Source organism: Lactuca sativa, chromosome 3 (assembly GCF_002870075.4).
Source record: "Lactuca sativa cultivar Salinas chromosome 3, Lsat_Salinas_v11, whole genome shotgun sequence".
In the NCBI taxonomy this organism is placed as follows: Eukaryota; Viridiplantae; Streptophyta; class Magnoliopsida; order Asterales; family Asteraceae; genus Lactuca; species Lactuca sativa.
Window position 1 is genome coordinate 70,404,180 of NC_056625.2, and position 11,762 is coordinate 70,415,941.

Sequence of the window (11,762 nt, forward strand, 5' to 3'; positions counted from 1 at the left end):
ACATCCGGGTAATCTCGAACAATAGGAACATCATCGATCGTCGTCTTGCCCTTATCCCGGGCATCCAAGACGTAGGCTACATAACCGGCGCAACCCTGCTGAACGTAGCGCCTCGCCCTAGCGGCCGAGCAGAAGGTCAATCCTCGCTGGGGCCTCTCGCCCTGAACCACTATCTCCCCCCCACTGGGAGTGCGAACCCTCACTAGCTGAAGCTCACAGTCAATCACCGCCCCGTTGGGGCTTAGCCAATCCATTCCCACAATAACTTTATTCCCGCGCAGGGGAATCGGAACCAAATCCACTGAAAACTGCTCCTCAAATATCTGAAGGGAACACCCTCTAAATACTTTGTCGACCCTCACGGTCCTATCATCTGCTATCTCCACCTCTAACGGACAATCCAGTTTCCCTGGAGCTCTACTGAATCTCTTGCTAAGCGCAAGAGATACGAATGATCGGGTAGCCCCCGAATCGAATAATACCAAAGCAGAAATGCCGTTCACAGAGAACGACCCTGAATAAAACATACAACCATAAGCAACATTTAATCAATAATAATAAAGAGATAAAAGGGAAGATACATACCCGTCACCACATCAGGAGTCGCTCGCGCCTCCTCTGCTGTCATCTGAAATGCCCTGCTCTTCGCCACCGGCGCATCAGCTCGGCCCTGACGGCCATCCGTGATCCTCAAGGTAGCAGGGGCGGGTGCATGCACCTTCCCTGCTGCAGCTAAACTGGGACACTGGGACCTTTTGTGTCCCCTCTGATTGCACTGAAAGCAAATCAGATCCGATGCTGTAACCGTAGTGGCAGGGGCCGTACAATCCCTACTCAAATGCCCAATCCGACCGCACTTGTAGCAGCCGGAACTCCCTGCCTTGCACGCTCCCTCGTGCAATCTCCCACACTTGCCACATCGACCGTGGCTCTGCTGACTCCTAGGTCTGTGATCTGAAACCTTGGGCTTTTTGCCCACACTGCCTGCACCCGAAACCGCCTCCGGTTTCCTCTTCCTCTCCATCTCGGGATCAATCTCCCTCTCTCTGGCTCTAGCAATCATGTCGTCCAGTGTTTTGCAACTGGACCGGCTCACAAACATACGAATGTCGCTCCGCAACATCTCGTGATAACGGGCCTTCTTCATCTCCTCGTCTGCTGCATACTGAGGAACAAGAAGGGCCCGCTCCCTGAACTTGGCGGTGATCTCCGCCACTGACTCGGTAGTCTGGGTAAGATCCTGGAACTCCCTGGCTAACTGTTGCACCTCAATGACCGGTGCGAACTCCGCTCTGAACCTGGTAGAAAAATCAGCCCAGGTCATGGCATCCAATGCCGCATCATCCCCGATGGTATGTCCTACCTCCTCCCACCAGTCACGTGCCCTGTCCTTCAGGAGACAGGACGCCAATCTGACCTTGTCCCCCTCGGGACATCTGCTAGTGCGGAATGCGTTGGCCACATCCGCCAACCACCTGGTACTCGCTATGGGGTCCCGTGCCCCGTGGTAGTCAGGAGCCCCGCACGCCCTGAACTCCCTGAAAGTGAGTGTGCGCGACCCCATCATGGCCGCCATCTCAGTACGGAAGGTACTCAGTCTCTCATCCATCATCTCCAAAATGCCCTCCTTGATCGAACCGAAGATCACAGGAGTCTGCTCAAGTATGATGCGAGTAATCTCAGAAGAAAGGAACTCTCTGGTCTGCTCATCCATCCGTCCGACCTCCGGGTCGGATCCCGATCCTGATCCTCCTTCGGCATCTGAACTGCCGGCTGCTGGCCTCGGACGCAATACTACCATTCTGAAACATATCATAACAACATCAGAACATTGAAATATTTCAAGGGATCATAATACGACTACTAGCTTCCTGGTCTAATCTTGGCCTTCCTTGATTCGAGTACGGATCCTCTGTTTCCAGTAGTATGGGCCCCTACTACCTTCCACATCTATCCGTACTTTCCTCAAGAACTGCCTCGACTTCCCCAAGTCGCTTCTACCGCTGCTATTTTCTGCTACCCTCACCCTAGGCTTGCCCTAGAGAAAACTCGAGCTCAATACGACTGGTCCTCAGCTGCTGTAGGTCTCCTTGCACTGCCAGTTAGCCATCACCTGAACACCATCACATGTGATGAGGGTCGGATAATCCTTCAAGTAAAAGATCCGTCCCTACAACGGTTGGACTCAAACAAGAGCTGCGCAGTAGGGCCAGTTCCAGCACTCTGGGATTATTCAAACCTGATTACATGTGGTGTGACGTGTCCACCTAATGGCTAACTCCCATTACTCGAATCCCACTAAGCACAAAGCAAGCAGCATTCGGACAAGGGAAACAGACTCACGCAAGCTATTCTTATAACAAGAAATTGCACTATCATAGGATGCTAAGCTCACGCTATCAGGCATAACCTAAACAGGCTATCCTACTGCTGTCTACTCAATTCTAGCATGCAATATTCATAGAGCTGTAACACATAAGCAGGCACATAAGGCATCCTCCTACACCCTTAGTCCTATTCTAGCATGCTGTTCTACTAAACTGAAATTGAACAAATAACTTGTATGGGTAATTTGGGAGTACTTACTTGAGCTCGGTTGACCGCATGCACACACCTCTATCTTAAAACAATTCTTTTTCCTCCTAAGTGTTTTCAAAATTCTTTTGTAAAAACATTTTAAAAATCTTTTATTTCCCCTTAGTTTGAGTTCAGATACACCCGAGAGTGTATCCGAATCCCTCAAACCAGGGCTCTGATACCAACTTGAAACAACCCAAAAATACGACCCAAAAATTTTTGTTTTTAATATAATCGAAACTGCAATCAGAGCATCATGTAATAAAACCATACGGGTTGCATTCCAAAACATAGTAAAACATTGTGCGGAAAAACTGTATCATGCTACATCAGGTGAAACATCTAAATCAATCCCAGGCTAAAGCTGAAGCGGTGGTGTGTGCGATGCCGTCATCCAGAGCTCTTCCCTTTGCTTGCGGAAGTACCTGAAACCAAAACTGAAACTGTAAGCACGAAGCTTAGTGAGCTCCCCCAAACTACCACATACCATACAATAACACATAAACACATATTGGGCCTTGCCCACTGCATCGGGCCGAAACCCGGAAACTGCATCGGACCAAAGTCCGGAACTGGCTGGGACTTTGTCCCCTGCATCGGACCGAAGTCCGGAACTAACTGCATCGGACCGAAGTCCGGAACTGACTGCATCGGACCGAGTCCGGAACTGACTGCATCGGACCGAGTCCGGAACTGACTGGGACCGTGTCCCCTGCATCGGACCGAGGTCCGGGACTGACTGCACATAGCATAGCATATCATAACCATTTATATTGCATACTGCATCGGGCCGTGGCCCGGAACATAAACACATACACATAGCGCACAAAACATGTCTGAACCACGAAGGCATCAAACATACGAACTACTACATCGGACCGAAGTCCGGAAACTACTATTAACTGGACGGGCCGGAATTGTGGCCTTAGACCCGTCCCTACGGAAAGGAGACTCACCTCGTAAGCTAACGGATGAGTGTGCGGCTCGGAAAGCTAACGGCTGCTGCTCCTGAATCTCCTCGGCTACAAATCCATAAACACATCAATCAATCACTAGCACTATACTCAGGGTAAAATGACCCTTTTACCCTTGGTCAAAGTTGACTTACTCAGGGCTGACTCGCCGAGTCGGGATACCCGACTCGCCGAGTCCTAGATTCTCCGCTCAACTCTTACATGCTGTTACTCGTCGAGTGTGGCATCGACTCGACGGGTACCCTCTGGATCCAAGAACTCAGATGATCTTCATCCGACTCGCCGAGTCAGATGAACAGACTCGACGAGTTGTTCTTAATCCTTAAGGAGATTGCCTTGGACTCGCCGAGTTGTATGAACAACTCGCCGAGTCCCTCCATTACTGAGTCTACTCTTAACTCGCTGAGTCCACTCCCTAACTCACCTAGTCCACTCGACACTGAAGAAACTGGAGAACTCGGGACCCGCGACGTGACTCGTCGAGTCGTTCTTCCGACTCGCCGAGTCGCCGCCATGCAACATATTTTTACTCGATTTCTCTTGAATCCAACACATGCAAATGATAGATCTAGGTCCATTAAGCTGTTTTACCACGTAAAGTTTCCAACTTTACGTGCACAACTACATGAATGAGGGAAATAAGGCTAAAATATGCACAATAAGGGTAGATCCATGGCTAATAAGCAATGTAACCCCAAAAAGACAGTGGATCTGGACTCTTCAACACCCCAACACTCAGATCCATAGGTGTTTCGGCTTAACAATACAATCAAGCAAGCATAAAGCTTGGAACAAGCATCAAATAGCCCTTAAAAGAGCTCTAATGGAAGTTTAAGCATGAAACCAGAAGGGGACTCCGAAAATACCTGAATAAGTTCACCCTTGACCTTGGATCTTGGCACTAGAACTCGTTTCCTTGCTTCCTTCTTCTTCTTCTTCTTCACTCCTTCACCAAAATGGAATAAAATCACTATAAGCTCACAAGAGGAAAGGTTTAGGGTTTCTCACAGTGTTAACAGGGGAAAGTGACGAGATGGAGGCTATAATGGGGTTTAAATAGTGAGCAAACCCGGGGAGTTAGGGTTTCACCCAGACGGATGGACTCGCCGAGTCCAAGATATGGACTCGTCGAGTCTCCGGCTCCCGCGTGCCCAAGATGCGCGACCCGACTCGGCGAGTCAGGCTAGAACTCGCCGAGTCCCTCTTGAAAACTTAGCCCAAAACAAATTAATTAACATACCGGAAACGGGTCGTTACATTTCATTTCCTTTAAATTCGGGAACATGAAATAAAGAAATTTTCCTTTCGAATTTACGAAAAACTCAGGAACAAGGTACAAGGTATTACTGAAAAAATATCTGCAACAAATAACAAATTTTTATTCTTGACCGCTTTTTATATAAATAACTCTCTATACAAAATCTATAATTACTTGCTCAAAAAAGCGTTACATGATGAACCAAAACTCCTCAATCCATATGACATCAAATTGAACCACCTTTTCGTGAAATCGACCACCAAAAATAAATATAACTTGCATGCAAAGACCATTAAGAAAACCTAAAGAATTTGAACTAGTTACCTTACCGGGCTTGAAGTTTTGATTAACTTTTTAGCATCGATAAATGTTACACGCAATGGAGGTTTTGTGTCTCCCTTGTAAACTATGGTTTTGTTTTACTATTCTTCAAATGAAAACCAAATATAGAGAGACACAAAATCTAGAAGCTTTCTTCAGAGTTTAAAATGAACTCTTGATTATATTGAAACAAAGAACAACCAGAAATCCTAATTATGGATCGCATCCTTCGAGACCTACATTCGGAACCCTATCTCCTCCTCTAGAGCCCCAAACCGCTATAAAGTCAGCGAAACGTGCTACCATTGTTGGAGTTGCCCTTAATTGTTACTATAAGAAGATCTCTCAAATGCCTAGCTGGTCAAAGCTCGATTATGTAGGTTCGCTGTTGATTGGGTTGGACTTGATTGCGCTTGCAAGTCCGAATTCAACCAATCCTCTGAAGTTACAAACTTTTTGATGGAATCGTTGAAGATGGAATCGAAATTGAAGGGAATGTCGTGGAAAAGATGATGAATTTAGAGATTCAGTATGGGAATTCATGCATAGTCGTTGCTAGAGGGACAATCATTCTTCTTCTATGGGAGCTCCTACAACCAATTTTAAGGATCCTGGGACACTTTACTCGATCCATTCAATTCAAATGATGTGAAAGATTCAACATCTATAACTATATGGTGTTTGTATGCTAGAGCTTCACATAATTTAGTTCCTCAAGTGATTCTAAATTCTCAAAGCTTAATCCAACTGACAAGAGAGCTCGTGAAGCTGTTACCATAGTTGATGCATCAACTTTTAATACAACTGGTTCTAATGCTAATACACTCAGTAAAGCCAAGAAACTCAAAAATTCTCTTAGTATCAAAATGAAGGCACAATATGTTTTTTCTATCTCAATAACAATAAAAAAATTCCATTTTGTTATCTCGATAGTATGGTGTTTGATCTTGCTATACGGGTAGAGCTCTACAATGTATAATTGGTAAATATGTGTGTTATGATTGCCGAGAGAGAGAGAGAGAGAGAGAGAGAGATAGATAGATAGATAGAGAGATGTATTTTCTTCCTTTTTTTAATCAAAAAAGATTTTGAATAAATAAAAAAACTAAAAAAAGAAAAAAAAACAATAAGGGCAAAATCATCATTATAAAAAAATTCAAAGCAAGTTAGACCAAACTCGTAACAAAATGAAAAGTTTGGACCTCATGTGCTAGTCCAAACATTTTTTTGATCAAAGTGACAATTTTCAGCTAACCACAAAACATTGTAGTTTTGTACTATTATTATTATTATTATTATTATTATTATTATTATTATTATTATTATTATATCTTTTTAAATTTAGTTTGATTTGTGGTTTACTATTTATAGTTTCATATGGCTGTTTACTCCTAGAGTCTTATATAGAGATGCATAGTGGTGGTTCTAGACCAGTTTTAAGTTGCTCTCAAAACATTCCAATCTTTTTATGACCGATCTTAGAACGATCCAGTTTTTTCAGGATCAATCGTGTAGCACCTGGTTCCTGGTACGTATTTCTTGTGGCTAATAATTTAATTTTATGCTTTTTTGCCTTGGACTCGGCGAGTTGAAGGACCAACTCACCGAGTAGGAGCGGGATAAGGCGCGGGGTTTGAACTTTGTACTCGGCGAGTCGGTCCCCGGACTCGGTGAGTAGACCCTGTTTGGACAAAAACCCTAATCTGGGCGCTTGCACCCTATTTAAACGCTCTAACTTGGCCTCTTCAGTCCCTAACACTTCCAGAGAGTTGTAGAGAGAAACCCTAGCCCCCATATTGTTCTTAAGAGTGATTTTGGCCTTGTGGAGAAGGATTGGAGCTTAGAGAAAGGAAGAAGAGGTTGAAGTGTGCAAGGAGGGGAGATAGATCTGGGATCTACACTGTGAGAAGCTTCCATTCAGGTAGAAAAGTTCTTACCTTGATCATTAGTTCATTAGATCCCCTTTTTGTCCCAAATTAGTGGTTTCAAGCCCTAAAACTTTAAATTCCATGTATTTATGCTTTAAGTTCTGAAAGGACTTCAGATTGGGACCTTATGGACATCCTAGAAGTATAAAGTCTTTGTGGTTGAGGTTATTGAGGTCCCTATTGAGTGTATGACCCATTGAGAAGCTTGGGTTTTCCTTCTTGAGCTCATAGGGCCATGCATGCACGTAAAGTTTGCAACTTTACGTGATAAGCATGTCCTAAGAGCTTGGATCTATGGGTTAGAAGCGTTGCATGTCTCAGTTTTGGTCTGTATGGGGAGTGGGTCGTAGGGACTCGGCGAGTTCTATGAAGATGGTCTTAGACTCGGCGAGTCCTATGAAGATTACCTGGAACTCGCCGAGTTGTTCTTCAAACTCGGCGAGTCATATGAACTTTCACTAAGTAAGAAGGGATTTAAGTGTTGAAGGTCCAACCCTTCGTATCTGCACGAGGGGACAACAGGGTAACGTAGTCCCAAAACCCTAAATCCTCTTGCGGATGTTCTGGTGAGGATTGGAAGCGAGTGGGGGACCTGCTCGTGGAACTCGGCGAGTTGCTTTCGGACTTGGCGAGTCGGACCACGAGTCAGTTCCATAGTCCCGAGTAGTGAGTCAAGGGTGACTCAGTGAGTGGAAAGAGGGACTTGGTGAGTATGGCCGGGTTAGTAGGAGAAGGACTCGGCGAGTATGTGCCACGACTCGGCGAGTCCAGTCAACTGGAAGTTGACTTTGACCAAGAGTTGACCTTGGACCAGGGATGGGTCAGTCAATTGACCTAAGGGTATTTATGAGTGGCTAATCTATGTTTATGGGTTTGTAGCCGGAGGATTACCGGTGCAGCAGCCAGACGTCTAGCGGTCAGACCTTCGGTAGCTACTCTTCGAGGTGAGTTTCCTTCCAGTAGTAACGGGTCTAAGGCACCAAGGTCGGCCCGTATAGACGAGATGTTAGTATTAGAGTGTGGGCCGAGCCCGTATCTCTTGGTTGAGTTGATTATGATATATGCCAGTATGATAGAATTGTCTATACTCGTTGTCTGTGTGATACTTGTATATTATGGGTTAGCAGCTGAGTGTGGGCGAGGCCCGTATCTCTCTGAGAGTGGAGTGTGGGCGAGGCCCGTATCTCCCAGCTAGGGGAGTGTGGGCGAGGCCCGTATCTTCATGAGTGTGGTCAAGGCCCGTATCTCCTAGCTGTTCATTGTATGTTTGTATGGTATGAGGTATTATGGGGGGAACTCACTAAGCTTCGTGCTTACACTTTTCAGTTTTGGTTTCAGGTACCTCTTCTTCGAAGGGGAAGGAGTTGGCGCGGTAGTGGCCCATCACACACATGCCTCGTATTCCGCACTATGAGATCTTTTTGGGGATTTGTACTCTGACATATATTATGTTTTATGAAATTTTATGATCGGTGAGCGTTTTATTTCTAATGTTTTACTAAGTATATGTTTTAAAAATGAAATTTTGGCTCGTATTTTGGGACGTTACAAGTTGGTATCAGAGCCCTGGTTTGAGGGATTCGGACATACCTTCGGGGGTGACTGAACTCAAATTGAGGGATTAAAAGATTTTAAAGAAGAAAATATTTTCTAAAAGCTAAGTAAAGAGTTCTAAGAAGGAAGGAAGTGTGTGATGTGCGCGACCGGCCGAGCTCAAGTAAGTATTACCCAAAGTACCCATACAACCTTATATTATGTTTATCTGTTTCAGTAGAACAGCATGCTAGACTAGGACTGAGGATCTAGGAGTGATGCCTTATGTGCCTGCTTTATGTGCTTCATTGAATGAAAACTGCATGCTAGAATTGAGTAGACAGTAGTAGGATAACATGTTTAGGTTATACCTGATAGTATGAGTTTAGCATTGTATGCTAGTTGGTTTCTCTTTATAAGGACGAATTTGCTTGAGATTGTTTCCTGTGGTCTGAATGCTGCTTTCTTTGTGCTTCGTGGGACTCTGAGTGATGAGAGTTAGACATTAGGTGAATACGTCGTGTCACATGTGCTCAGGGTTGGATAATCTTAGAGTGCTAGACTTGGCTCTATTGCGCAACTCTTGTTTGAGTCTAACCGTTGTAGAGCCGAGTCTGTTACTCAAATGATTATCTGAGCCTCACCACTTGTGATGGTATTCAAGTAATGGCTAACTGGCATTACAAGGAGGCCTTCAGCAGCTGAGGACCGGGTAGAGTAGAGTTAGAGATTTTCGTACGGCAAGCCTAGGATGAGTATAGCAGTGATCAACAGTAGTGAAAGGGACCTGGTGGGGTCAAGGCAGTCCTTGGAGAAGGTACAGATAGATGTGGAAGGTAGTATGGGCCCATACTACTGAAAGCAGAGGATCCGTACCCAAACCGAGGAGGGCCAAGATAAGACCAGGAAACTTGTAGTAGGAGTGATCCCTCTAGAGGTATCAATATCGCTAACGGTTATTATTTATGTATTGCAGAATGGTGGTACTACGTTCGAGGCCAGCAGTTGACAGTATAGGAGAGGGATCGGGTTCGGGATCAGGATCCGAGCCAGTAGATGAGGGGCTACACGAGTTCATCGCGTCAAAGATCACCAGCGGCATCCTTGAGTCGACCCCCATTATTTTCGGGTCAATCAAGGAAGGGATATTGGAGTTGATGGAGGATCGCCTCTGGGCATTCAGGAGCGACTTGGCATCTGGCCAGTTAGGATCTCGCACACTGTCCTTCAAGGGCTTTCGGGGCAGTGGTGCGCCGGATTTTCATGGGGCGAAGGTCCCCATAGCTGCCAGATGATGGATTGCAAACATTGAGTCTGCACAGATGATTAGCTTCTACCCTAAGGGGTTGAAGGTGAGGTTTGCAGCGGGGTGTTTACGAGATTGAGCTAGGGATTGGTGGGAGTCCGTGGGTAAGTCGTTGGGAGCCTCGGCTGTCGAGGCTATGACCTGGTCGGACTTCGCGACTAGGTTCAGGGCAGAATTCGCGCCGGCTGTCGAGCTTCAGCCGCTGGCCAGGGAGTTCTTGGATATGCGATAGACGATGGAGACTATGGCAGAGATCATTGCCAAGTTCCGGGAGAGGGCATTGCTGGTGCCCCCGTATATGGGAGATGAGGATATGAGGAGGACCCGCTATCATGACATGCTACGGGCTGACATCCGGGAGCATGTTAGCTTTTCAGCTTAGCCTACCCTGGAGTCCATGATTGCCAGGGCGAGGGAAAGGGAGATTGATTTAGAGCACATTCGGAAGAGAAAGGCAAAGGCGGGGCAGGTGGTTGGGGCTTCGGGGAAGAAGCCCAAAGGATCAGATGGGAGGCCGAAAGGCCAAGGAGGGTCGGGCCGCTGCGGGAAATGCGACAGGTCGCATGAGGGAGCTTGTAGATTGGGATCATCAGGCTGCTACAAGTGCGGCAAGACGAGGCACTTTAGCAGGGATTGTACTGCTCCTTTCTCGGTTGTTCAGACATCTGATTTGCTGTGTTTCCACTGCAACCAGAGGGGCCACAAGAGGGCCAATTGCCCCCAGTTGTCAACATCAGCGCCGGTTAAGGCGCCGGCTCCAGCTACCCTGCGGATTACAGATGGCCGGCAGGGCAAGGCAGAGGCTCTAGTGGTGAGGAGTCGGGCGTTTCAGCTGGCGACAGAGGAGGCACGCGCCGCACCCGATGTGGTGACAGGTATGATTATTTCCCTTTATCTTTTTTTTATGATGTTATGATATTGATATGTGCTCTGTATATATATATGCATTAAAATCGTTCCATGTGAACGGTATTCCTTTCCAGGTATTGTTTGACTCGGGTGCCACCCGGTCATTTGTTTTCCTTGCGCTTAGCAAGAGGTTTACTGAGTCTTCGGGCATGTTGGATTGCCCTTTAGAGGTGGAGATTGCCGATGATCGGTCAGTACGTGCATCAGTAGTGTTCAGGGATTGTGTTCGAAGGTTGTTTGAGGAGCGCTACTTGGTGGATTTGGTTCCCATTCTGTTGCGTGGGAACAAGGTGATTATAGGCATGGATTGGTTGAGCCCTAATAGGGCGGTGATAGATTGCGCACAGCAGCTGGTGCGGCTCAGGACCCCGAATAGGGGAGAGTTGGTGATCCACGGCGAAAGGCCACAGCGTGGACCCACAATATGTTCAGCAGCAAGGGCTAGGTGCTACCTTCAGCAGGGTTGCGCGGGATATGTCGCGTACGTTATGGATACCAGGGAGGCGGGTAAGGCGACGGTGAGCGAGGTTCCAGTGGTGTGAGACTACGCTGATGTGTTCCTGGAGGAGCTTCCTGGAATACCTCCGGAGCTTCAGGTAGAGTTCAGAATCGACCTAGTTCCTGGTGCGGCTCCGATAGCCAAGGCGCCCTATCGGTTGGCTCCTCCCGAGATGCAGGAGTTGTCTACGCAGCTGCAGGAGCTGCTAGACAAGGGATTTATTCGACCAAGAAGTTCACCTTGGGGAGCTCTGATCCTGTTTGTGAAGAAGAAGGACGGGTCGCATCGGATGTGTATTGATTATAGGGAGCTGAATAAGGTAACAGTGAAGAACCGTTACCCACTCCCGAGGATTGATGACCTCTTTAATCAGTTGCAAGGAGCATCTTGGTTCTCCAAGATTGATTTGCGTTCAGGTTATCATCAGATGAGGGTCAGAGAGGAGGATGTACAGAAA